General features: G+C 33.6%; 1 pseudogene; it reads left to right on the forward strand.

The window, feature by feature from the left end:
- Positions 1-21: 21 nt before the first annotated feature.
- Positions 22-140, forward strand: LOC111747104 (annotated as a pseudogene).
- Positions 141-7,984: the final 7,844 nt, after the last annotated feature.

Consider the following 7,984-nt stretch of genomic DNA (forward strand, 5'->3'; position numbering starts at 1 on the left):
CAATTCAAAAATGCCAATCCAGTCTATGGCCATGCCACCCCGAACAAGCCCAATCCCGTCTGATCTCGGAAGCTAAGCAGGGTCAGACCTGGTTAGTAATTGGATGAGAGACCACCTTTGAAGACCAGGTGCTATAGGCATAAAAAAAAATAAGTAAGGGATTGTAAGTTGACAAGGTCCTTGCAATCTATGAGGTCAACCAAGGGTTGCCTCGCTTAAAAAAAAATTTTTTTTTTAAAGCCAATCCACACAATATTTTCAGGGATGCCAAGACTTACTGAATGAGAGTACCCACACTTATCAATCTGCTTGTTTGGATTTGATAGGTAAGATTCAAAGAGCTTCAGCTTCTTCCCATCACTGAAGTTTTCAATTCTCTTTGGAGGCATTTGTTACATTTAGATCCCCTGACATGTTTCTCTTGACAAAAGGCGATTGCATCTCCATGTCCAAATGTGACAAGGTGAACACATTCAGGGAGAAGAATTTGTCAGCCTGATACTTATTAAGTAATTTTATTTACACACAGGACTTTGTCCTGGGACATGAGGTAGAGAGCAGGCACTAGGAAAGAGGGCTCTGAGTTAATAAAGGTTGCCAAGGCCTGAATTTCTCTGAAAACACATAAATAGTACTTATGCCAAACTTTCCAAAATGGAAATTCTCTGGGAGACATGTTTCTCCTTTGATGAAATACATGCACCCAAGATTATTTTACTAAAGAAACTAATCAATAAAATTAAGGTCAATTTGTGTTTAAAAGACAACACTTCCTAAAGTTTAACATGGCCACTCTATATTTTTATACATCCCTAGTGGCTTAATTGTTGTAATAGTGTATGTGCCATTTGGCATTTGTCCTTTTTCACTTAACATGCTTTTCATGGTTCAACAGTTTTCCTAATTAACATTTTTAAAACCTTCCTGGCTGTTATAGACAATAATTCAATAAGTATCTTTCTACTCATATATTTTTGTTTTTGAAATCATGTTTTAAGTTCCTAGGAATAGGATATGTGAACCAAAGAGATCAAATACTGTTAGCATTCTGATTTTATAATAATGTATTGTCTTCCAAAAATGCCAGGAAATTCACCCTCCTGACCAAAGTGCAGGCGTGAATCGGTTTCAACAAAAGATTGAACCATAGTCAAAGCATGAAGCCTTTCAGGTGGATTTAACCTTTTGAGGATAGCTAGCATGTATGAAGGTTTCTCAACTTGAAACAAACACAAAGGAATAGCAACTCTCACTTCACCACAGTGTATGGATAACAACCTCAAACACCCTCACAGTTCTGTCAGGGAGTGTGAATTAACCAAGCAAAGTGTGTCAGGGGGCCTGTAGGAAAAGATAAGAACTATGCAAAATGGAGTACACATGGCCCATCTGCCTCATCTGCCCCCATTTAATGAGCTATTTCCACTCAGTTCCAGCTGAAATGTTCAATTTCAAAATGTTGGCCACTAATTCAAATTTAATATGTGTAAACCATACTAACATTTAGCAGACAAAAGGGAAGGAGGGAGGATGTTTTGAAACCTCTGCATACAGACTTTATAATGTACTATTTGCAATGCTTTTTTTCTTTATGGCAGTAAAGCAAGTCACAATGAGAAGATACCTTGTAAAACTCATTACTGGGATTGGTACTGATAGAAAAAAAAATACAAAATGAGAGTGCTAAGCAACTGGCAATACCTAAAAGAAATGTCACTCACAATGATGTATGGTATGCATGCAAGAAAAAGTAGAATTAGATGCTAGGCTTTAACAGAGGTAATTATATAGCATAAAGTAAGGCACAAATGGAGTCGAACCACTCTTTCCAAATTACAAAGCTGTAAACCATTCAGCAGTAAATAGTAAAAAGGAAAAAAATGTATTTTACTTCTTTAATCTGTGTAACCTATTTTTCCCCCACAACAAAATGCCTGGGATACACAATGCTTTGGGGAGTTATAGAATGAGTACTGTTCTCTACGGATTTTCCAAGTGATTTAATTTCTTCAATATGATCAACTACACAGGATAATGAGAAGCCCTAGTTAGCGTGTCTTTTTCCATATTTGCCTTAGTGACATGAGAAAATGTAAGTGACAGCAAGGAAGGACATGAAAACCTCTAAATCAAAGTAAGATATTGACAAGGATAACAGAATTCAGCTCTCCAACAGCAAATCTCTCCTCATCTCTCAGCATCCTGTAGAATTTATTCTGGCATGTTTGGCGGGAAGGTAGCAGTTATCTGATATGTATGACCTTTTGAAGTTGTCCACAAGGCCATCTGCTATCAAATAATGAAAGTACAATAAGAGTAAGATTAAAGATTTGGAAAAATAAGGGACAGGAGAGTTATAAAATCCATAAAAGAATACACTTACCATCAAGACAGAAACTCAGAGGCATTTTTTTGTTGTTGGGAAATATTTCCAAGCTAAGAATGTAAGCAAAAAGGACAACTACTAAGTTATATAAATTGCCTTTTACTAGGATAATGAAAGTCTGGGGACTGACAGGAAGACAAAACCAATTCACAAATTTAATTCATTGTTCCCTGCTATTTCTCAGTTACCTTTTGGCAGAGTCCTGAATGCCAAAAAAAAGTGTACTTGGTAACGTAAGTACACTTATGCTTCGCCAGCTCACGGGGTTTTTATTAAGCCTGTAAGGATTTTAAATGAAATACTGGGAAAATATCCAGATAATTAAAGCAAAGTTAGTCTTAAAGCTAAAGTAGCCTTATAGATATCTTGATCCTTAAGTGCATTTTTTCAAGTGAGTTATTGTGATTAGATTCCTCCATCAGTAATGTTTTCTAAGCCTGGCTGATTTGGTAAAATTCTTCTGTGAAGGACCCTGCAAAGCTTCCTGAGACTAGAAGACATTGTAGCAAATGATTCTTTACAAGGTCCTTTTATTCAAATCAAACTCTTCCCCCTTGTTTTTTTGATCTGAAAGTATCTGCTCCTATGACACATAAGGCTGTCTCACATTGCATCTCCCTCTGTATCTCTTCAATTCGAAGATGAACCCCATAATAAAAATGAATAATCTGACCTTGAGACATTTATCACCTTGAAGAAAGAGGCATTATCACTTAATTGTTTGGGCTGTGTGCCACGCACTGCACTATAGCCTTCACTGGCATCCATCATCTCAATTATTACAATAATTGAATGTATTAAGGGCTATTGTGTATTCCTAATCTGAAGATGGAAGAACTAAGGATGAAAGATATGAAGTCATTTTTCAAAGTTATATCCTCAAGTTACAGACTCAAGACAAGATGTCCGGTCTGACTCTAAATTCTAGACTCATAACCACTACTTAATAATATAAGAGATGTTGAAGAAGAAGGCAATAATGATGATAGCTGATGTTTATTGAGCATTTTTTATGTCCAGGCAAAGTGCAGGGTACTTGACATAGATTATAATCTTACTCAGTTGAAACAACCACCCTGTGAATTTTTCGCCCTCCAATTACTAGATGATGAAAACCAAAGTATATAAAAATTATGCCTTATGAAAGGTCATTCAGTGTGGTCTCATTAAGCAGAATGGGTCCCTGTCTACAGCAGAATCAATGGTTCTGAGTTTTAATCGACAGTTTTGTCTTAGGATCCCCTTAGAGCATCACACCAAAAGTGTGTTTGAGACCACTTAATATCAAGTGGTCCAGCTCCCAAATAGATTGAGGTAATGTATTATGAGCTTTAGAATTCCTGTATCCAGCTGAATGCCTTGTAAATATTGAGTAAATATTTGTTGATTTCAATTTTTGGTGCTTAAGAACCAAGTGGTTAACAATTGGTTCCCAGTGATGCAAGTGTTCCCTAATACCCTGAAGCCTTTTTTTGCTTTAGAAAAAAAATGGTAGCAGTACACTCTTTCCTTCAACCCATCTAAACAATAATTATAATACTATTCTTTTCCCATCCCATTACTGTGAAACTTATTTGAGAGCTATTAAAGGATGGGGACTTATTCAAAATATATATATATATATGAAATATATATATATATATATATGATTTAAAAGTAGGGCTAGGTTATCATTTGGCAAAGATTACTGAGAGCCTATTATATTTTAGGCAGTTTGCTAACCTGCTGAGGGAGACAATGATGTATAAAGACATATGTGTCATTTCACAGGTAAAACATTACTTGCAAGCTGCACTATGCAGAGGATAAGCACCTTGCATCATCTATAATTTGTTGCCCATGTCATGTTCTTCATTTGCAAAAACAATGATCCTGTTAGCAAATGTGTAAACAATAGCTATTAAATATGTAAATATACACATTAAACTCCTTTCTTTTTGCTAATAAAATAAATCTCTATTAATAAACTGCTATACACAAATGTAATTTATACATGAACTGCAAATAGATGTGAAAAAAAATGCCTTCAGTGTGCAGTGGTAGAAATGATATAGGGATAGAAATGAGACACTAGAAAAATTAATCATACTCCCTCAGATCTAACTGCCTGTGGTCTTCATGGTACCATTTATTAAAGAATTAAAGGTACATTTATTTTCAAGACTTTTGTTATAAAAATGATAGTTTTATTACACCTTTAGAAATTATATCTGCAATTATATTAATACTTTGTTTTAATATATTTTCTCTATGAGATGTTTCCACTCGTTCAGATACTGACTATAAAAGCAAAATGAAATGTGAGGTTTAAGTTATGATTAAAAAAATTAAAATCCTATTGCCAAAAAAGTAGAAGTGGCAGTTTTATATTCTCATTGCCTTCACTAAATAATTACCCAATCTTCTAACTTCACGCTGGCAATATAGGTAATGAATATAAATCCCTTATATTTGTAATGCACTTGGATTTTCATCTGAAGTAGTAAGGCAGATGAGGTACCTTGGCTAAACCAACTGAGATTGAAGGATATGTTTTTTACTTTATTGAGATATAACATGCATTTATTAAAGCACGTACAATGCGCTAATCCTGAGTATACGGCTAGATGAGTTTTAATACCTGTGTAACCACCACTGAGATCAAGATCAGAAACATTTCCAGAGACCTAGAAATTTCCTTTTCATTTCTAGTCGGTAATCAGCTCTCACCCCACATCCCACCCCCAGTCTGGATAATTATGTGTTGTCTCAACATTAATTGCTTTTGCCTGTTCTTGATGTCATATAAATGTAATCATTCAATATTCACTCTTTATTTCCAGTTTCTTTTCACTCAACAAAATGTGATTCATCTGTGTTCTTGTGTGTAATTGGTTGTTGTGTGCAGTTAATTCTTTTTTGTCATTCCAGTGTATTGTATGAATATAGCACAATGTATTTATCCCTTCTGTTGATGAATATTTTGGTGGTTTCCAATTTTTGTGTAGTATATGAATCAAATATTTTATATAAACTTTTTAAAGATATCAATAAGCTCAAACAAAGTAAGAAATGTTCAAAAGACAAAAAAAAAAAACAACTAAATAAAAGTATAGAGTGAAGCTGGCTTTAAACTTTAGGGTAGCTGCTGAAATTGGTGAACCTGAGTGATCATCAGCTGTCACAGCCTCTCAGATTCCTCAGGACAGAACAAGCTCTAAGTAGCCAGAGAAAAGGAGAATCTAATAGGAACTTTCTGCAGTAAGCTGGAACCCTCATTTGAGGTTAAACTATAAGTAAACCTAGCTCTGCAAGGGCCTGCAAAGAAACTGCCCATCTTAAAATGTATACAAATATATGAGAAGAATAAATCTGCTCTGAAAGTTTATATGTCCAAGTTAGACCCATGTTTGTTTGAAGCCCTGTTCCTACCTCCTACTTGATCCTAAAAACCTCAAGCCTAAAACTTGGTTTACAGTTTCCCCAGGCTATTGGTACCATTCAAGTACCTGGATGAAACAAATGTGAATTATTTCTAGGAGAATTCACTTTGAAATGGTGCCTCAAAAATTCTGATAAAGTTAAAAACAATGAAACAGACAGGAAATATGGCACCAGAACAAGAGTCAGCAGAAATAGAGCAATAAGAAAACCGTATTAGAGATTATGAAAGAAAATGATGAATATGCTAAATGAAACAAATTGAACATATGAGTCAGAAGAGAATTCAAAAAGACTAAGCAATTTTGGAGGCAGAGAGAGAACCAAATAGAACTTGTAGCAATAGAAAAGATAATAAAATAGGACCAAAAATGGATTTGAAATATATAAATTATATTTAAACAGAGTTTCGAAAGGAAAGAATGATAAAAAGACAATATTTGTGGGCAAATCTAAACTAACATTTATACAATCAGATCTTATAAAAAGTAAGAACAGACACACAACAATAGTGTATATATCAAAAGAAATTGCTGTTAAAGAGTTCTAAGAGCTTTGTGTTTATGGGAAAGAGTAAAGGTGTTGACAACCCTTATGTTCAATAGTTAGGTGTACCTGTTAAGATTCTAGAGTAACTAATGGAATAAAAAAAAGTTAGCTCCCAAACAAGTATAGGGAAAAATTGAATGAGAAAAGAAAATATATATAAGAAGGCAAAAAAAAGTAATAAAAAACAGAAAAGATGAAACTAATAGAAAACACAAAAGTCATAGAAAAAAAATCAGTAATTTTTGAATGGATGAAATGTTTTAGTCAGAAGATACAAATTGTCAAAGTGAATTCATAAAAAAATTCTAGCCATATACTCTTTGTAGGAGAGAGATATAGAATATTAACCAGAAAATGTGAAAGTAAGAAAAAGGAAAATAATCGAGTAAATATTAATTTTAAAAAGCTGAACTATCTATATTACTATAAAGCAAAATAGACATTATTAAGGCAAAACACTATCAGAAATTAAAAGGATTACTACAATAGGAAAAAAGGCTTAATACATAAGAAGATATAATAATTCCAAATTTGTATGCACCTATAAATATAACTTCAAAATACCATAAAGCACAAATTAAAGAGAAAACCCAGATATATACACACGAGTATAGCCAACTGATTTTTCACAGAAGTGCAAAACCGATTCAATGTAGGAGAAAATAATCTTTTCAACAATTAATACAGGAGCAGTTGGATATTGACATAAATGAGATCATGTAGTATTTGTCTTTATCTGACTTTTCATAGTACCCTCAAAGATCATCCATATTGTCTCAAGTGACAGGAATTCCTCATTTTTTATTACTTAATAATATACTTTTATATATACATGTATGTGTACATATGTATATGAATATGTATGTATATATGTGTATGTGTGTATATATGCATACACACATCAAAATATAAAATCACAACTTTATCCATTTCCCCACTAATGGGCACTTAAGGTTATTTCCGTTGTCTTGGATATTGTAAATTAATGCTGCTATAAACATGGGATTGCAGATATCTCTTTAACATGGTGTTTTTGATTTCTAAATAATATGGTAGTTCCATTTAATTTTTGAGGAATATCCATACTGGTTTTCATAGTGGCTGCACCAATTTAAAATATCACAGACAATGCACAAGAGTTCCTTCTTTCACACCCTTGCCAGCATTTGTCATCCTTTGTCTTTTTGATGATAGTCTTTCTAACAGGCATGAGGTGATATCTCATTGTGGTTTGATTTGCATTTCCCTAAAGAATAGTAATGTTGAGCATCATTTTATGTTAACTGTTGGCTATTTGTATACCTTCTTTAAAAAATGTCTGTTCGTCACCTTTGCCCATTTTTAATGGCTTATTTGGGGTTGGGGGGATTGCAATGGAGTTATATGCGTTCCCTGTATATTTTGGATATTAATCACTTACCAAATATATGGCTTGAAAATATTTTTCCCATTTTATAGGTTGGTTTTTTTTTTTCATTTTATCGATGGTTTATTTTGTTGTGCAGATTTTTAGTTTGATATAGTCCCCACCTGTTTTTTATTTCGTTGCTTTGATTTAGGTGTCATATTCAAAAACTTATTGTGAAGATCCATGTCAAGGAGCTTTTTTCCCCTAGCTTTTCTTCTAAG

Source organism: Pteropus vampyrus, unplaced genomic scaffold (genome assembly GCF_000151845.1).
Source record: "Pteropus vampyrus isolate Shadow unplaced genomic scaffold, Pvam_2.0 Scaffold210, whole genome shotgun sequence".
NCBI classification, from domain to species: domain Eukaryota; kingdom Metazoa; phylum Chordata; class Mammalia; order Chiroptera; family Pteropodidae; genus Pteropus; species Pteropus vampyrus.